Genomic DNA, 20,628 nt, shown 5'->3' with positions numbered 1-20,628 from the left:
AAAATGTTTGGCAGATTCTTATAACCATTATGATTTATCCCAAATTTCACATTTTCTGCCTTCAGACATCGCAGGTTGTTGTTTTTTTCCCCACCCTCTTGCCGTCTCCATAATACTGCAGCCCCCGAGAACCTTGTGCGATGTGACAGTGGAGGCAGGCCCCGGCGGACAGAACCCCGCGTGTTAATCCTACATCTTTTGGTTGAGCAATTTCCTCGCACAAAGGCTTTTGCATAATTGAGGAAGAGGAGGGGAGCAGTCCAAACTTTTCGTGGTGTGTTCGCTCCCGCCGCTCAGCCAAGAGCGCACCCTCCTTCGGATACACCTCGCTCCTCCAGCTCTATCTATTAATATGTAAATTCCTCCTCTGCATACGAGGGCCGGCTAGGCCGTTATGCTCAGCAGGTGAAGAGAGAGGGGGCGCGCTGTAGAGATGGAGATATTCCTTGCCCGTCCTCTTGCTCGCCGCCCGAAATGAACCGTCGGGCTGTTACCGGAGCGACTTTGAAGCGCAGGCTCAGCTGTGTGTGCTCCTTGCAAAAAAAGGGAGAAAAAAAATCCTAATTTTCTCATGGACGGGATATATTTTGGAATTGCATTAAGACCGTCGAAATACGCTCCCCCCCGCTCTTTTAAAACGCTGAAGAACATTTTGATTGTGTTGTTGTGATGCAGCCTGCTCTGCGAGTCTTTTTTTCCCCCCCTGCTCGTTCGCTCCGTCTTTTTCTTATTAGAGATAAGCATCATCCTCCTAACTGGCTCCGCTTTCATACTGGGACCCTGAGATTGTTGGTGTGCTCTGGCTAAGACAGGAATACAATAACCTTGACCCTCCAGCCAGATGGGTCCTCCCTCTCTCGGCTTGGAGAGCCTTCCTGTCCCTCGTCTCCGCAGACGAGCACACGTCTCGGGAAACCGTTTCCGTAGGAATCAAAGAGACCTCTGCGTTCACGTTCGCAATGAGACATCGTCTCCTAACTGCACAGTCCTTACGTTAAGGTGCTTCCGTGAGACGTGATACTTGCAGTCTGAAAGTGTCCATTTTGTTATTTGGCTGTACTAAAAATACGGCGTCAGTGGTCGGGGGCCCATACTTGATTGTGCTGTTTGAGGTCTGCCTGTCGAATATTTTTGTGTTTTGTCTGGTATATGTTAAGTTTGATGCTTTTAGACATGATAAGCGTTATGTGATAACAGGATTTAAATCACAGTTTCGGGGGGGTTCTGTTAGACATTCAGTTGATATCTGAGGTGGGTGAAATCATAGTTTAGCCGGGAAGTAGCTGATATTCGTTCTGGTTCCGACATTGACTTTGAAAAATTCTGCCCCGAAGGCCTTGCCCCATCCAGGTATGAAAAACACCGAGTAACCATTTACCCTAACATTTCATACGAGTTCTAATAACATTATAGGGTTTAGGAGACGGTGTGCTCTACTATTTCGTTTGGTTTTGTTTTTCCGTTTTCGCCACAAACAAATATTAAACGGAAACTCCAGGGAACATTTTCGTCTGTTGCACCAAAACAACAGTCGCACGCTGGAGGTGTTTGGGTTGGCGAAAAATGTTTTTCTTCAGATCTTTAGTTAATTGTGGTAAACAAGCTGCGTAGCGGATTGTCTTCGAATAAAAATGAACTGACAGGTAACGGAAATTTGATTTACACCTTTACATCTAAAATATACTTACAATTGTATTAGACTCACATGGCCCGCCAAACGACCTAGGCCTACCGTTTGTCTCATCCCCCCCACCGATTTGTTTGGTTATATAAACATAATTCGTTTAGAATAAAACTGCAAAAACTGTGCATTACTGTATTTTCCGTCATTTGTACAGAAACTATTTTAGCGAAATCTACGAGGTTGTGTTTTTGCGAGTTTGTACGGATTAGTGTATTAAAATTAAATGTATGATATTAGATCTTTAATTAAACGCATACTAGGTTTAAAAAGGCTGTTACTTGGCGCTAAGTTAATTAAGATATTCTTTAGGTCTTCTAAAAACTAACCCAGCGTAATAGATCGCAATATTCTCGATAGCCTAACAGCTACAACAAATGGGTTTATCTTATCTCTTTGAATTTCAGGCTCAGTGATAAAATCAAATCTCCTGATGGGGCTTTTGAAAATTTCCTGAAACGCGCTTTCACTGCGAATATCCTAATTTCCCTGTTTCTTCGGAGCCGACTAGTGTCGGTATTGCAGACGGTGGATTTTTGAGTATTTGTATAATTGTGTAAAAAGCAAAAGCATGTATTGCAACTTTCCGGTACGGTACTGCATATTTCATAAACACGTTTAAGGCATTCCTTGTCGGATGCATGACTTTATAGAATGAAGGTGGATTTTGAGTTGGTCCTTTGTCAATGCGCTGCTCCTGACTACACCTGGCAGGGCTGGTGCCAGCGCTCTCGCGCGCCTTTCTCCCCCCCCCCCGCAGCGCGCGCGCGCGCTCTCCGCGGAGCGAGCCTCGCCAGGGTCGCCATGGCAACCCGCTCCGGGTCCACACGCTCCTGTAGCGCAGTGACCCGGCGCTCTGGATTACCGTAGTACCTTTAGACAAAATAATATAATGTGTATGAAAAGAAAAAGAACACAAAAAAACCCACAAATGAACAACGCTTTCCATTTTACAGCGACAGGAATCTCGCCCCCCCAAAGGCAAGGCTAGAAACTCCTTAGTTGCATTTTTTCCCGCCGGTGTTTTTATAGAGACCTGTTGCTTTATTCGGTCGGTCATTTTTTTTAATGCGTGTTTATTTCAGTTTTATCTCGTTGTATCTTTATATGTATCGTGCATTTACATTATCTTTCTCCCAAAACGATTTAGTTTTTCATTGGTTTATTTTTTTTATGTTTGTAGAACAACACTCAGATTCCTCTATCAAAATACCCTAGAGAAGACCTTACCTTTTTGGCGTCGTCATGGAGTTTGGTAAATACTTAGATATCTGTGGTTTTCCTGTTCTTTGTAAATTATGATTTTACTATTGTTTCGGAAAAAAACGAAAAAACATCCTGTAAGTAAATTAGGACTACTTACCAATTTTACACAGCATCTTGAGAAAGTAGCATCAGTTCCTTTCCGTATGCACTAGATGGCGCTGTGATCTCAACAGAGCCCATGGTCAAAATTCCCATGTGGTACACTATACAGTGTGTCTGACTGCATCTTTAAACCATGTAACATAAGTTCGACATGAGGTCTTGGGTTTGAACAAAAAAAAAACTTTAAGGGTGTGCATTAACTGTATTTTTATAAATGAAAATAAAATCTCTTTTCATTGTATTGACACGGCTTCACTCTTCATAGCATGTCTAATTATGATAGATTGCTGGAGCTCAGAATGAATCCTGTTTTGAAAGACACGTACAGCGGAGGGCAGGGAAGAGGTGCTGGGATCTGAAGGCCACCGGGGGATTCCCTCGTTATCATTAGAATGAAAAAGTGCTTCAAACTTGAGCTAGGTTTTAATATCTGTGCCACAATGTGCATTGTCCCAGGAGAGATGTATAGAAAGATTTCAACTCCCGAATGACTCTGGGATATTTTATCTGGTAAAAGGTATCAGCTTAATCCAAATTGTTTGAATGCAAACTCACACAAAGGTTCGTCAGATTTGCTAACACGTTTTCTGTACTGTTTTTATTAGGCTCATCGCCTTTGCCCTTCCTGCTTTTACCCACTACAGTCAAAGTTACAGTAATTCCAAAGCACATGTGGAGTGATGGCAAGGAAATGTAAGTAGCAGTTTTTAATGTATATATTCCACTTTTTTAATGTAAGATTGGTCAGTGTGTAATAAATCTGGCCGAAAATGGTGCTTCATCTGCATGTTTCTTAGCGGATTTTAGTTTAATGCATTTTAAATGCTTAACTGCTTATGCTCTTTTTTTTAAACAAATGGTTTCAGTCCAGTATTTGTCCAGGAGCTTAACTGAAGGGTGCAATTATGTGAAGAATTTGAATTTTGCACCCTTTCCGAAATTCTTACTCATGGTGAAGATGGGGGCAGAAAAAAAAAAACCCCGCGATATGTCTTTGTTGTGGAAACACACGGGATGATAACAGCTGACAGAAATGAGACACAACTTGTTTTGCCTTCACTTTAACTGTGTGGCTTCGTTTTTGTCTGTGAAATGGGAGCAGATATCTGCTGCTCCCCAGCCGCTCCAAAATCTGTCTTTAAAATGTCTAGAGGCTGTGTGTGGTGAAGAAGGGCAAGATGCTGCTCCCAAAGATTCTGTGATATTTAAAGCCATTAAGGGTGGGGGGGGAGAAAAAAACAGCACAGAGCTACTTTATTTTAAAGTCACGAGCGATCTTCTGATGACCTTTCATCCAAAGCCGTCCAACAGTGAGAGGGACCAATGCAACACCTACACTCCTCGTAAAATGCAATAAGAACCCCTGGGTTTCCTCTTTATACCTCCGTCCTACCAGTCTTTTGATGTGTAGAAAAGACCAGGATTTGCAGGGGATTTGATAGAGTGAGGACAGTATTATTAAATCTCTCAGGGGTCTTTCCTGTAAAGGATAGCAGGGGCTAATCTGCAGTCTTGCTTTAACTGCACTACTGCCCATTGTTTTACAATAAGTAGCATTGATTTAGCAGTTAAAATCTGATTTATTTAGGATACATGTCAGTGCACTGTTTCCTTGTTCTACAAGGACTGCTGTAAGTGCCGGAGCCCTCACTATGGAATTAGTGACAATTAAATAGTGCGAGGTTATGTTAACTGCAGCTTCTTCTGTCTGTATATGTTTTAACACTTTACCACTATCATTCTAAGGAACACACACTGATAAAAGACATCAGAGAATTTTTCTGATGTTGTGGCTGTGGTCAGATAATCCAGGTGGTATTTTTTCATGGCCAGTATTGCCACAAGGTGACATTGCCTCCGCTGGAAGTATTTACATTACTTCTGTTTTTTGTGTGTTGATACCTTTAGTTTTCTGCAAGGCATTAACGGAGTCAGACTCTCTTCTCAGGGTGTTCCTCTGGGCCCAAGGTTAACTATTGACACCTTTGCTAATGCTCCTGCCAATAACCTGTCGGCTCTGTTGTGCATCTGGTCATACTCCCTGCCTGCACCCTTTACATTTGTTATCACGTTTTTGAAGCTTTTCTGTGTAAACCTACATTTGAGCTTTTTTAGTCAAAGACTACAGTGTTGCACAGATGTGGCACTTCTCCATCTTTGCCTAAATTGGGAAATTGCTGCATTACTGTTTTTATAACACTGATCCAACTCTCCTCAGCATAGTTTCAAGTAAAATCTCCCTTCTGCTAGGGTTTGCACCAAACAGAATTGAAGCAAAACGGACAAAACTGGGGCAACAATCTGGATCTGCGGCGTTCTGTTCCCCGAATCTGTTGCTTTGTGTTGAATTGCTCTTTTGATCTTTGTCAGTACCAGATAAGCCATTGAGGGCATGGGGAGAGCCAGGTTGTGATCTTGAAAAGGCATGGATGGACAGGTTTTGCTCCTGTCACAGCTGAGTTAACTCTTGCCCACCAGGTACTGGAGCTTGCAGCTTGTGTCAGCTAAGCTTGGGGTCCCTGTCCCCTGCAGGTGAGCCTACAGAGCCCGTCCCGACCTACTCTGCTGGACACCGGGGCAAAGGGAAAGGAGTGATGGCACCACCCTCCGCTCCTCAGAGGTAAGATGAAGTTCCCCGTTTTCTTTCTGCGCTGTTTCGGTTTGAGTGTCCTTCTGGTGGCACTTTGAACTGCCTTCTCCCCAGTTCGGGCCCCGATATCTTCCCTGACAGAATTCCGATTTTCTTGCACTTCTGATCTCAAGTGGCGACACAGCCTTCTCTTTTCACCTCAGAAGACTCATCCGTTGCACCTCGGCATTTTCCTCGTAAAATCCGCACGTTCTCCTGCTAAATCAGGCTCCGACTGATACCGAAGACGCTAAAGAGGCATCTGAGGATCAGCAAGCAAGATAATGTCATTTGCTAATCCCATTTAGCTAGGTGAATTTAAGAGAGGACAAAATAACTCTGCTGTCTTTCATAACGGCGAGCTTTAGCTGTCAGCTCAGAGTTAGCTGGTGAAACGTAATTTCACATCTTAAAAAGACAGCTCATTTTTAATGTAGTTATTTTGATGGTAATAATTCCTGCACTTTTTATAGCACTGTTCATTTCAAAAGGTCCCAAAATACTTATTGAATAGGATGTGCCTTCTTCATCCATCACTGATGAGCAGTATCACCTGGGTGATGCCCGATGGCCATTCTGCTCCAGCAGTTCCTCTACACAGTACATCAGAGGGAGGAGTGAGAAACTGCTCCCCCAGTTGAATAAAGGGGGGAATTTAGATTGTGTCAGATTTGTACAAGTCCAGTGTGGAAAAAAGCCGGGGCACCAGGGTTAACACCCCTATTGCAAAAAAGGCCATTTTTAAAATAATGATGTTGTATGGACTGTGTGGTTTAGTTTGTTTTGCACTTATAAAACTGATTAAAGCCTCTAAGCTTGATGAAAAGTGTTTATTGTCAAGACAGAAAGCTGCCATTTCTGTCCGTTTCCGGGTGTCTCTGACCTGTGGGTGCTGAGAGAAAGGGGTTCATCCCGATCAAGAATAACCAGCAGTGTGACTAGAGCAACGTTTACAGTTCGGTCCACTTCAGGGGCACTAAGCTTCAAGAGGAGTACATAAACCGTTTTAAAATGAAAGTGCTACAGATAATGCTGTTCAAAAATAAACATTTCAGTTTGAATCATTTGAACAAACGGCCAGCCAACCGACCACACGAAAAAACACGCTTGCGTCAAAATGATTTTCAGGCCTTTTGAACCCCGAGTTCAAATATCATTGCTGCAGTCTTTCTCCGAGTAGTAATTGCCAAATACTCCCGTTATTGCTGATTGAAAAACCACAAGGACTCTTGTAAAACCACTAGAGTGGCCCCAGAAAAATGATATAAAATACTCTGCTGTCCCTCTTGTCCAAATGTTGTGTTGCACATTTTAAGTTCACATCATCCAGACTCCAAACAAAATTACTAGATCCCAAAAAGCTGTTTTATTGGTACGCCTGTCTGAGAGACAAAAGAGGGCTGGGAGTGAGAGCGCTGTCCCTTCCGATGGTTATTTCAGTTAACTGCTCCTTTTAAAGATTGCTTTTTTTCAGGAAAAGCGTCCCTTTCCTTTTCGTTTTGTCAGTTTTTCTGCTGGTAAAATAGTCCTGAGTGACGCCATTTGAAATAATTCACTGAGAAACCCTTTTCGGTCTATATAGTGATTTTTCTCTGTGCAGCTTCATATATAACGGAAAGGGACTATTAAACTCTTTTATGCCGCTCTCTTTTACACTAATAGAGTGATAGCAGCTGCGTTTTCAGCTTTACTGGACAGCTCAGAATGGCCCCAGAGGACGCACGTGTGTGCAGCTGGAGGGACAGTGTACTTCTTCAGGTAAGAGGTGGACAGGCGTCTTATAGTCTTTCATTCTTCACCCATTTCAGATGTAGTTCGGATCACTGACACGTTCTAGATTGGTGGTATACCTGGAGTATTCTTAAAGCAATATTGCACCACCTACCAGGCCTGTCCCTGCTATCCAGAAAACAAGCAGTGATGAAATTCAGGGTGTCTCACTTCAGATATTTACAAACTGGAGTCTGACGTTATTAGAAACTGTGCTCTAAGGATCATATCCAGAAAAACGAGTCCTGTTAGTTTACTACGTAATACTTATCCGTAGGCGTATGGTTATGAATGATACTTTGCGAAAATCTTTTTGCCCACATGTCCTTTCTGCACTACTTGTTGCTTACTGAGTATGAACTGAAAGCAAGAGTGACAAAAACTGCTTTTCATAGTTGGAAATGTGGGTTCGTAAGTTTGCAAGTGTGTAGATGGTGCACACACAAAGGCATATGTGCGTATGAAAAGGTATTACTGCTCTGGAATCAACAAAACATATTCTGGGACTTAAGAAAATCCCCCACATTGAGAAGCTGAAGGAGATGAACCTTTCTAACATGACTACTAGGAGACCTCATTCAAGTATTTGGAATCCTCAAGGGCATTTACAAAGTCAGCTCAGTCAATGTCTTCAGAAGAATCACTGAATCATGAACCAGAGAACACAAGTGGAACCTACTGTATGCGCAAGTTGCTCTTAAAATTTAAAGCAGGAAGCACCTCTTTTCCCAAAGGGTTTTGGAGTGTACATTAAAGATAGCTGGCCATGGTTTTGAAGCTGGTACCCTGCCGTCTTTTAAGAACTGGTTAGATGAGGTCCTTTGATCAATAGACTGCTAACGTCCAGGCAGGCTAGATTGGATGAATGGCCGCCTCACTTTTATAAACTTTCTTATGTTCTTAATTAATCCCATTTTAGGAACATAGAAGTAGGCATGCTGTTGTTGAAGGTAATCTCTTGACTAGGATTATGCAGTCCACTTTTTGAGATCGGTGCTGCATCCACTGTTACAGCAGCACCAATGACAATGTAATATTTTAATCTTTCACAGCTGTATATGCTTGTTCCCATATGTCAAGGATCGCTCAGTCCTTCCTGCTTCAGCCTGGCTCAGTGGTCTTGCTTCCGGCTCAGTGGTCTTGCATGGGCCTGATCATAAACCAGTCATGCAACTGTGGGCTGTACAGTCATTATCAGACACAGAGAAAAACATGTTTTGACCATTAAATACTACATTCTGTGCCACCCTTATGTTTACACTAATGATAAAGTGGTAACATGGACAAATCCTGCATACTACACCTCAATTTTACTATGTCTAATATAATCTGTGTTTGTTTCTGTAGGTCCAAAATACTTAAGAATTTATTTAGTGACAATTCAAATTTTAATGTAGAGAAGTAGTTCTGTACATGCTAGTATCCTTTGTATAAAAAAACAACAGCTTCCAGTTTAGAGAAGAAATGCAAACACACCATGGTCTCTCAGATGCTTTCATGCCTGCCTCATTAGCGATCCTTTCAATATTTAAATTGAAAATAAGCCCAGGGAGTAATACGCTGAAGATTATTCTCACCCCTAGGAGCCCTGTGAATTAATGTTGATTTTGTCTTGTCATAACAACACAGGGTTAACTGTACAAGTAGTGTATCTGACTGTTGTGTATGAAACATAAAGCCTTTATTAGTTCCCCCCAGAAAGAGAAGAGGGTGCCGGCGCTCTCTGCTCAGTTAAACACATCGTGATTTATTGTGGTTTAATTTGGATGCTCTCCGTTGTTTGCTGTTTGTGGTGGGTTGCCTGCTGACAGTAATTTCTGTGGTTTGTGTGATTCTGCCTGAGCTAATAGCACTCTCTTTTACTCTGTGTTTAGGCTGAATACGACAGGGGGAAGTAGGAAATAAACAGCAGTTCCTATTTACTCTGCCAATTTCACTTGACGGCGCACGGCGTATTGAAATTAACTGGGCCCTGTCTAATGCTTCTGAAAGGGCGAACCGGCAGTGGCAGAGATAGATTGTAGCAGGCAATTACTGCGGTCCGGCCTCTGATTAGAGAGCTGCCCGTTACACAACCTGCCTCACTCCTGCCTCTCGCTGTGATGATTCGGGCATCGGCCTAGACATTGTTTGACTGCTCTCAGACACATTTGCTCAATCCGCCTCGCACGCGGGCTCCTCCGTTTTTCGAGGTGCCGCACCAGGAAAAAAAACAACATTGTTTTTCCACCTTCTTTATTTCGTCTTTTAGATGTGTAGTGTGCTCATTTGGCGTGGATGACACTGAGATTTCTGTGGGTTGACCTGCGCTGTAGGTGACGGTGACTGGGGCTATGGTGTATGAAAGGGAGGGGAGAGCTGGTGCCTGGCAGCTGTAGGGATGTGAGGGGTTGAGATGAGTTTAATTCTGATGAAAATGGCTATTTCTGGCAAACATTGAAGGAGACACAAGGTATGTTTCTCGTGTTGCCCCAGTTTACAACAGTGTTCTGGAAGGTTTTATAGCCCCAAATCCTTGTTATGTTATTACCATGGATGGGGATTTATCAATCAATAAATCAATCAAGGTTTATTTATCAATGCACGAACAGTACAGCATACAGGGGTGTTGTCAGCAATGAAGTGCTTTGTCCACGAGCTCATTAAGAGGGACAGAAGAGTAGAAGGACAGGAATTTAGAGGGATTAGATTTACATTAGGATACAATAAATTACACAATTGCAATTTACAATACAATTTACAGATTGTGCGAAAGTAACACAAGGTTGGGGGTATTTAGCGCTCTTAGTATGTGTCCTGAGAGTGCAAGTGACTGCAGAGAGTGCAGCGCTGGTGCACCTGTCAGCTCAAGGAGGTTGCCTATTCGCCAGCGGCCGTTTGGGTAACTGCAGGTGTCTGCTGTTGAGCAGTCTTACTGCCTGGGGGAAGAAGCTGTTCCGAAACCTGGTGGTCTTGGTCTGTATACTTCGGTACCGTTTTCCGGATGGTAGTAGAGAGAACAAGTTGTGGTAAGGGTGACTGGGGTGCCTGAGGATAGACCCAGCTTTCTTGAGGCATCTAACAGAGTAGATATCCTTGATGTTCGGTAGCGCGAGGCCGGTAGTGTTTTGAGCCAGTTTCACCACCCTCTGGAACACCTTGCACTCTCGAGCTGAGCAGTTACCATACCAGGCAGTGATGCAGCCGGTTAGGATGATTTCAGTGGTGCACCTGTAAAGATGTGTTAGGATGTGTGACGGCATGCTGAACTTCTTAAGTCTGCGGAGAAAGAATAAGTGCTGCTGTGCTGTCATGGCTACGAGGTTGGTGTGGTAGGTCCAGGTTAGAAACTGTTGACTCTCTCCACTGCGGACCCGCTGATGTGAATGGGTGCGGGGTCTGTTCCTCGATGCTTCCTGTAGTCCACGATCAGCTCCTTAGTTTTGCTGGTGTTCAGAAAGAGGTTGTTGTCCTGACACGCGGACTCGTCACCGTTCGTGACCAATTTATGACCATACCACTTGTGGTCCAGTGGCAATACCTGATTATGTTATTCCCATCTCTCGGCTATTTCTGAGATGTCATGTAGAATCACAGGTGTCTGATTTAAAATTCGCTCAAGTCAGGTCAGGACTAATGAGTCAGATTTCTACATAGTCAAGAAGAGAGAGCGAGCAAGATACCATTGGTCACTCCCTTCTTTCCGTTTATCCCAAATGTCTGTTGGACTCTGCCTTCATCCTATATGTGGTTTCCAGAGAAGCCATTGGGGGGATTGTAATCTTCACGATTTTTATCATTTTAACTGGCTGAACAATCAATTACTCATCCTTCAGCCCATTTAAAAATCCAGATAAGAGATCTGTTTCAGTTGCCTCCTCCTGTAAATAAAGGTTTTGTCAGTTTTGGAAAGTGACTTGAGGTTTTCTGCAATATGTTTTTTTTTTTCCAGTGCTGAATTGTAAAGAGATGAAACATTTAGATTACAGTGCGATGGTGTAGGGTATAATTGATTAAAACTCTTAATTAATTGTAAGAAAAGCCTGAAATTAGAGGTGGGACTTTTTCAATTAACTTTTAGAGAAATAACCTCTCGTCGGTTTAATCCTACACGAAGCATTTACTGTAAAAGACAAAGTGTAATCTAAATCAGTGGCTCTGCTGTCCTGTTTTTTTACCTTCCACTTTAGTGCATAAGTGTGCTTACTAGTATCAGCATTATGTATATGTGGAGTGTGTACAGGAAACTGCAATGCAAAGCTTATTTGTGTGTGACCTTTCGGAGCAGTGCAGAGTGGGTTGGTGGAGCGAGCTGTGCTGAAATGCCGTCTGGACTCTGGCCACATCTTCCTGTCTCGCCTCAGGGCAACGAGCTTGGGATTTCCGAGTGTCTCATTGCATCATAAAAAAAAGTGTTTGGGATATTAAAAGTGTTCAAAAACATCAGGGGAAAATGACTTTGAAATGGGAAACACAATGTTCTCAGATTTGATTTCCATTCCAGGGTAGTTCTTTTGATATCCTTCCCATATAGTCAAATGTGCCAGAAGGGTCAGCTGCATGTGAACGTGAGGCAGGAAGGAGGAAGGAAATAATGGGCTTCTGGTGGCCACTGAGCGCTGCCATTGCAACTGCATAGGTCACGGAGGCCTGGAGAGGTGGCCAGCGTTTGGGGCCGAGTGAGAGAGACACTAGGTTTGGTCGCAGGACAGGGTTCAAGCTACACTGTGCGCCACCCATTCTTTCTTCGGAGCAGTTAAGGGCCAAGGGGTGTGAGTGAGGCTGATGTTTTGGCTTCCTTCAGATATTGCCTGGGTGAGATTCTCAGATCAGCGACCTGCTGACTGCAATGGCCCCATCTCATTCGTCACCTTTCTTCTGTTCTTCCGCTCACTCTGCTCTGCCTTGCTCAGTCTGAGGTGAGAGAATGAATGAAAAAGCACGAGATGCTGAAGGGAGTTTTATAGACTAATTTGTATTTCAGAAGGGGGTATTTTAGGGTTTGGCATATCTGTTGTAAGTCTGTTTTAGTTTGTTTTTGCCAGATGTCAGAGTGCATGTGCTTGAGTCTGGAAAAGTTGTTTGTTTGGCTGTGGAATCTGTACAACACAAGCAAGAGCTCAAAAAGTTTATTGTGGACAAGTAAGAGTCTTTGGCACTTTGAGTCATTTAAAACATGGCAAATGACAGAATACTTTGTGTGATAAAATTCTTTAGATTTTATACTTGCCCACACACCCATTTTATTTTACTGTATTTGACATCTGCTGTTAAACCTTTCAAAACAATGTGTATGTTTAATATGCATGCCAATCAGGGTGAAAGACTGTACATTAAGAGGCTCTCCGTGTACAGCACTGAATGCTATAAGGTTTAATTTTCTTATCGTTTTGAGCATGTAAGTTATTATTTTCCTAAATGCCATTTAAAGTTGCACCACTGACTAAGACCAAAAGCCCCATTCAATCCGAGCCCAGCCCAGCGTTAATAAAAGCCCAATGCAAACCTAGCATTTAAGGAGCTGCACACGAAAAAGCTGTAAGCACTGATCCCAGCTGTGTGTTCACAGGGCCCCAAATTAATCCCAAGCAATTTTTCTGCACCACTTGTGCTACTGATAAAAAAAAGCCAGCGCATTCAAATGGGCCCGTCCCTGATGGCATTAAATGTATACTGTACCAGGCCTTGGTAGGGCTTTTCTGTAAGGTGGGTGCTGGTAGTGTCTCCGTCTTTATTAACCCTTCCTTTTCTCCAATTTCAAATGAAAAGAAGTCTGTTTTTAATCTAACGGCATAAAAGCCTACATGCATTGGTTCAGTTCGCAACCAGGCTCAACATTGTGTGCTACTGAGAATATTATTTTATTGCATATATAATTCAACAGTTGGGTGTAAAATATATATGTGTATCATTGAGAACTAGGTTTCACAGATCACCCTTAAATCCTCACTTTCTAAAACACTTGGAATAGTTTTGCATTTACCAGGTGATTTATTCAGTCAAGCTCTGTATAGATAATTTCAAGCTTAAACATCACCAATCTCTAATGACCACAGTTGGCCATGCCTGGCTTCCTTGAACTACCTTCTAAAGTACTGAAAAACAACATGTTCCAAGTCTTTACAAATTGAGAATTTAAGGGTGATCTATTAGACCTGTGGAATTCTAGCTTTCAGGAATAGGACTGACCGCCCTCCAGTCATTGTTGAGGAAAGGTTTTTATTTTAGTCAAGTAAAAAAGCTCTTGAAAGCTTTTTAAAATAAATGTCAAATGGGGAAATAATTATTCTGGAAAGCAATCAGTTGCAGTGTTCTATGTAGTTTGTTTACAGTTACCATACAAAGTAGTATGTTACCTTTAAAAGCATTTCCCCCACAATTTATTACTCATTTAAAACACTGATCCCTTACTTGTAATTCTTATGAATCGGTTTAAAAAATATTTTCCCCCGACTCTGTTTATAATTGCATCAAACTCTTTTACTGCAGTCTATTTTGGTTTGGTATCTACAGGATTAACCTGGGCTAGAAATCCATAAGACCTCCTGTTTAGGCACTTTTAGGTGTAGGAGGTTGTTTTTAAGAGTTCTGCAAAATCAACAGCCGTTTCTGAAGAAGTACATGGTCAAGGCTAAGCTCAGCAGTATAATGGACATTGCCAGCATCTACGCTACAATAACAGCAGCAAATGGCGAAAAGCAGTGCAGTGTTCATAAACAGAGGAACTATCAAATCACTTCAGCATCCCCATTATATTCTGTCTAATAAAACTGAATAGTCTTGCAGTGCGGGCTTGCCATTGTACATTGCAATAAAGGTCAATAGAGAAAACTGAGATTGCAGAAAGAAACATCTATAGGTATTTATTCTTTTCCTGTGTATATGTATTGTATCACAAAGGTAATACATATTATTGCCTTTTTTAAAAGCTTCTGCTGGACTCTTAAGAGAATGTGGTCACTGAACCAAAATAAACTGTGTCTCTGGGAATTCTTTGCTGTTTTCTGAAATGTCAGATTGTTCTACTAAAGCACAATCTTTTAAAAATATTATTGTTTTTTGTATGTTTCAGAGGTTACTATTTTAGTTTTTAAAGTACACACACTAGTCATAATGTATTGTAAACAGCTGATTCAATGATAACTGTGCATCTAAACAGTCAGATTGTATGTTTATATGAGACTGAGAGTACAGATGGAGGTCTTTCTGTTTGTGGGTGGAACATTAATTAAATTAATGAATTGATTTGTCTGGTTTTCCCGAAAGTATGCAATTGTTTTCACAACTTACCAAGCGAGAAACTATCAGGATGAAGCTATATAGCTGAATCATGCATAGCCTGTTGTATTTTCTGAGCTGTATTTTTAAATTTTCTTAAAATAAGCTTGGGACTTAATAATTAATACATTAATAATGTAGAAAAATTCCTACGAAAAAAATGCGAATTATAAGAATACAGATCTGATGTGATGTCTTAAGTATACTTTTGATATTAGAAATCCGTGTATTAAAAATGCTGTCTAGGACATAGTGCTTTAAATGAAGACATTTGAAATAGTGTCTTTTGTGCTCTGAACAGAACTGAACACTCGACAACCTTGCTTGTGGAACCAGAAGAGTCTGGTTGCACAGGGACTGCACTGATGATCTTGATGTAGCTGAACTGGTTTGTACTGGGGCTTTAGTCATTGAAACAAGCGCTTCAGTACTTTGTTCTGAGATGCAAAGATTACAACTTTGGCTGGAGTTCTTAACAGACGGGTGGGAGGCTGCGCTGATGGGTCACTTACACTAAAATGAGATGGCTGTTTTAAAGATAATGGTTATAGTTCATCGATTTCCCCGGACATCTGTTACAGTGATTGTTGGAAGTGAAGCAACATACTTAAAGAAGCCCAAACACCTTGTTGGAGTGTTTCACCCCCACCTGATTATAGACCTAATGTGTCACCTCTCAGACCTGTCTGCAGATGCTGTTCATGTCTAGAAATGAAATAGTGGTTGTTCATGGGACTGGAGTATGTGCTGAGTCTGTGTCATTTACCACCATACTGTATTAATGAGGGGCGAATGCTCCATAATATTTTTAAAGAAAAGAAAGCAGTTATTACCCAGAGTATAACAGAACTATCATTCCATAATACTGTCTTGTATTTGAACACCCAATCTTAAAATATGATGAACATTTTTATCATTTTTGCTTTTACTAGAAGATTTCTTTCCTCATAAAACAAAAGGCAAAATCGGTCAAAAAGCGTGCCTATTGATTGAATATATTTTATTTACATTCTAATGTCTTGGGCCTAAAAGCAATTTAAAAATTACCTCTATGTGAACAAGTCATTTTAAATAGCTTTTTAAATAAAGTATTTAGACTTTCTTAAATAAATCATTTAAACTTTTTTTCAGTTTAAATAGTTCCTTTATTTGTTTTTGCAAGCCTGTGTTTTTCTCCTTGATGATTTCATACTGAGGACAGTTATAAACCAGGATTTACTTAGGTCATCTATTCTCATACCTTTTATTCTGACTGATGGATTTCTGTCTTTTAAACCATTTCTCACTCTTTCAGAAATTATGAAGAAATGACAATAACAAAATACACGGCTTACAGTCTCCCAATTGGATATCATGACTCCCACATTGCTTTTGATGGCTTGAATGATTCCTTGTTACACTATAGGCCTACTTCTACAGTATCTGAGCTTGCATACTGAAATAGAAAAATAAGAAAAGACCCTAAACAGTGTTACCCTGACAGATAAGAGATGAGAGCAGCAGAATTATATATTATTCTGAGTTTTCTGTGGAATAGTGCGATAAGCAGGCTCTCTACCAGTAAGTAAGTGATAAAACTAAAGAAATGCCGTGCAGCATCATGCTAACACTTTTGTTGTTGTAGTAAACAGATCTCGAGATATGGTATCTTCTACCATCCAGGACACGTTATGCTAGACGTTTCTCTGCAATCTGGATTTCCCTGTTTGCGGAAACGCACTGGCTGTGCAGGCTTTGAAAAATCAGAGAGGAGAGGGAGCAAAGCTGGCAGAAGGGGACACAGCATCTGTTTAAAAACGATCTGCATGAGAAAGGTTTCTGTGGGTTTGTGCGCGATGCCGCCGTGCTGACAGAGGACCCCACCTGAATGACATTTACAAATTACCCAGCCGAAAGTGCTCAGTCTTCTGACCCGTGTGTTTCTATTCAGCGCTGAGTGAGATTTGCAAGCGTTTTGTCATATAATTACTGCAAATCCCTTGAAAATTTCCCCCAACAACGCCCGTCTGAATAGTAATGTGCTGCTGCCTGAGCCTCCGCTCTCACAATGAAGATGATTCGAAATGGAATCGGAAAAAGAAATTTGAGGAAGAGCAGAGCAGGGCTGCTGTGTGGATGGCACTGGCCTGCTCTTGACAAAACTCTCTGTCCTGAAGCATTTTACACGTTGACTGACCAAATATTTCACACGCTTCTGAGCTGCCCTTCACAAAAACTGTCCTTCCCAAAGTTGGCAGCAGTCGTGTGGCAGTTTTATGAAAAACTATAAGAACAACATTTTAGCTTTAAACAGTAAAATGATGTCTTACTGTATATATAATGAAGTCTTATGCAATCACATTTCGGACAACATTTAGAAAGGCAAAATATTCCTTTTCGGTTTCTGAAGGTTTATTTGTTAAAACCGTTCCTGTAGGGTGTGTGTGTGTTTATTTTTAGTTACATGCTTCATTTAAGTAATCCTCAAAGTTGGCTCCCTGTGATCTGAATTTAATTGCATTCGAGTTTTTCCCTCGTCTGGTGTTGTTTCTTTTACTTAAAAAGAATTTCCCATTGGAATTCAAGAGCCCGTGCTCCTTCGATGTAGACACAGCCGCATTTTGATTTTGATGTAAAATTGGCAATATCTCTCTCGTAAGGCAGAGAAAAGGTACAGCCCCCCAAGAAGATGGCTGTGTGTTTGCTTGCTTGTGCATGTATGGTTGTACGTGTCTGTCTTCTGATTGCACCCCAGAATAAAGACATGTAAAGGATAATCTAATTGAACAACTTTAAAGCTTTGTGGCTGTTTCATGTAGTCCTTTGGAACGGACGTAATTTGAGCGCTGTTACTCACCCAAGCGTATCTGCACTGAAGGTCAGCTGTCTGCGAACAGGAACATGCAGAAAATGTAAAATCAAGCTGTCACATGTGTACAGTAAATTAGTCAGTCCTCATATCAAACCGCACAGCCGTGATCACCCTGTTTGTCCTCTCTGAACCTGCTCAGCACTAGGCCTCGATTAATTTATTTTGTTCTTAGATTTATTTTTATTTATCTGTTCAAAGTAATGCTTTATTTCTCTTGTAGAGCCTACAATGTCTGGCTTGAGTACAGACAGGGACAGAATAATTACCCTGCCCAGGGCTGCTATATATATTTAGATACCAAATGGCTGGATTCTTAATCTGTGTGAGTGGAGTGTAAAAATCACGTTTTTTCACGTTTTTTTCATTTTTATGTATAGCTATGCATATGTGAGTTTCTAGCTCCCTACTCCCCTTCTTGCTGCCTTGGCTGTTTTTTACTCCACTTGTAGGTCCTTTGATAGTCCAGTGTTTGAGACCTGCCACTCAAGACCTTATTGGACAGTATAGAGTAAGGGGATTTTAGACTTAAATGTGTCAAATAAGAATTTATAGGACTTTTTTGCTTTTTATTTGTATTTTTTTTGTTTGTGGTCGTTTTGTAATGTGATGTAAGCACAGATTTCCAGGAGGCAAAGTGTGAGCTCAGCATGTAAGTTCAGTGGAGCCCAGATCATTTAAAAACCAATTAAAGCAGAAAAAGACATCTCAGACCAAATAGATTTTGCTCAGCAAGTTGCTCCGATTTCTGTTGCAATAGTGTAAACTTTTTTAGACCAAATTCTATTACTGGTTTGACGTACAAATGTGCTTGTTTTTCCAAAGTGAATGTATGTGAGGCTATGTGGGTGTTTGTATGCAAGCTGGCTTGATTTGTGGGAGATGGAAGGGTGTCAGTCTGTATCTGTCCGTACCTTTGTCATCCGGGGTGCAAAGGCCCAGTAAATACAGCAGAATCAGGAGTTGGGGTCACTGAGGAAGTCGCAGGCTGGAGATTTACTGTTGTGACAACGATTTGAAGGAACAGTCAGAGAGAAGGCAGATTTTTCGGGGGTTTTTTTCTGGCTGATTCTTGGCAATATTTCTCAAACACTGGTTTTGAGGCTTTCTGTGTTTATTTTCAAGCTCTCTTTTAGGCAGTAATTAGTGCTTTTTCGGTGATCTCAGGGTCCTTATTTAGAGGAATGCCTCCTGTGTTTTAGGTCTTCAGAATTTTAAGCACTTCAGTTTTGTGCAATGTAAAACTCCAGTATATGAATGCTTTACGCAGAAGTAATGTGTCTAACTAAAGCAGATCTCATTATCTATTTTGTATAGTGCCTTTCATGCTACATCACCTCAAGGCACTTTGCAAGAACACATTGGACAGGTATACACCAATTAATACAGAATATAAGCAGAAATAACAGTAAATCTTAAGACATTTAAAGGATGTGACTGACTTGCAAGATCAGATGTGGGTTAGGAGGTTATTCCACAGAAGAGTAGGACAGGACAGAAAGTTTTAGGAACTGCAAAGATACCAGTGTCCAAAGAGTGTAAACAACGCGGAGGTGTGTGGAGTTAGAATTGTATTGATGCTGTGAGGAACCCAGCCATCCAGAGCATTAAAGGTGAGCCGTGGTATTTTGTACAGCTTATGGCCAAAATAACTAAAAGCTTAAAGACGCACACAGGAAACTAAATAACTTAACAATTACTGGAAAATGAAATTCAAATGAAGAATGGTTCGGGGGTGAGTGATCAGTGTTGGCTCTCAGTGTTCTAACTAAAGGAGAAGCTAAATGGATTGAAGTTTTTGGTTTTGATTAGCAAACTGATTCGGCTCACAGTAAGGGTGAAGGGGGTGTCACATGATCAAAAATAAACACCGGAAATGTCAGTCCTTGTGTGCAATAGAGGAATTACCTGAACAGGTGACAGAAAAGTAAAGCTGATGGGTTCTAGTGTCAGCGGGAATGTTGGCAGGTGAATGCTACAAGAAGTGCAGACAGGATAGAACATTTTGTCCATTTGTGGATCACACAGTGTAGATAGGTGACAACTTCATGGAAACCAGCCAATTAATATTGAGATGAAGCCGCCTGATTTTTGTATTCATTATATTGCACTGTGATGCTGTTAGTCTTTTTATTCCTGTGTCAACATGCCCACATGAAAAAGAAGCAGACAGAGGCGATTGCCTTTTTTATCCAGAGTAGGGTCACGGGGGAGCTAGCGCCTCACCCCAGCAAGCACCAGGTGCAAGGTGGGGTACGCCCTGGCTGGTCTGGGATGCTGGTCTTTCACAGACACAAACACGCACTCACACCAGAGCCAATGTTTCCAGAAGCCAATGAACTTACTAGTATGTCTTTAGACTGTTGGAGGAAACCCTATAACCCAGATGACGCCCACACAAACACGGGGAGAACATGCAAACTAATTAGAGAGCACCTGGGGTCCGGAATTGAACCCAGGACCCTACCACTTCGCCATCGTGCTGTCCTGTGTTCTGTCTGTTCATTCAAAAACCTTTATTTGCAGAGACATTAGAAACAAAATTTGAACTAAGTTATGAAGTTGTATTGCTCAGCTTTCAATAAAGCACTGAAGCAACACTAAAGCTGATATGTGTAGCAGATATAGGAACATGTTGTGCATTTTTACTGCAGTAGAGCTTCTCTGGAAGATGAGCGTGCCTTTGCTAACAATTGCTAGATTCAGAGATCTCTTATAAAGCCTGTTCACTGTACTGCTGTATTAATGGGCTCAGATTCTTGATTCTGAATAGGATGCTCTATTGCTTGTATAATAAACCCTAATCAGTCTCCTGCACTTAAAACTTTCACATGCGATGTCCAAAAGCTCCAGCAAACATTTCTCATGTAATGGGCCATGCTTCCTGGGTTGCTTAATTCAACTTATTAATACATTTTTAGAATGGATATTAGGATCTCTGAGTTTTTCATAGCTGTCTGTGTTTTGACTGAGTGCTATTTGTCTCTTGCCATTTCTCTGTCTTAGTACTGCTCATGAATGAGTGCCTGGCCTCCTGGTTGTTAGTTGGATATGTGTATGCATGGGTGTGATGCT

The 20,628-nt window shown here is 41.5% G+C and overlaps 1 long non-coding RNA gene across 2 annotated transcripts in view; it reads left to right on the top strand.

Moving 5' to 3' along the window:
* The first annotated feature begins 215 nt into the window (after positions 1-215).
* LOC148643452 (uncharacterized) overlaps positions 216-20,628 on the top strand; it is a 115,076-nt gene continuing 94,663 nt past the window's right edge. The window contains exons 1-5 of one of the 2 annotated variants that reach the window (XR_015929048.1): positions 216-1,643; positions 2,865-2,936; positions 3,655-3,742; positions 5,582-5,669; positions 7,341-7,436. This is a non-coding gene — a long non-coding RNA (uncharacterized LOC148643452). Of the gene's footprint in view, positions 1,644-2,864; positions 2,937-3,654; positions 3,743-5,527; positions 5,670-7,340; positions 7,437-20,628 lie in introns of both variants that reach the window. The other variant, XR_015929047.1, reaches the window with a different exon arrangement.

The sequence above is a fragment of the Lepisosteus platostomus genome, chromosome 22 (genome assembly GCF_059453375.1).
Source record: "Lepisosteus platostomus isolate fLepPlt1 chromosome 22, fLepPlt1.hap1, whole genome shotgun sequence".
In the NCBI taxonomy this organism is placed as follows: Eukaryota; Metazoa; Chordata; class Actinopteri; order Semionotiformes; family Lepisosteidae; genus Lepisosteus; species Lepisosteus platostomus.
The sequence above is the reverse complement of the archived record's forward strand: the minus strand, read 5'-3'. Positions and strand labels throughout refer to the sequence as shown.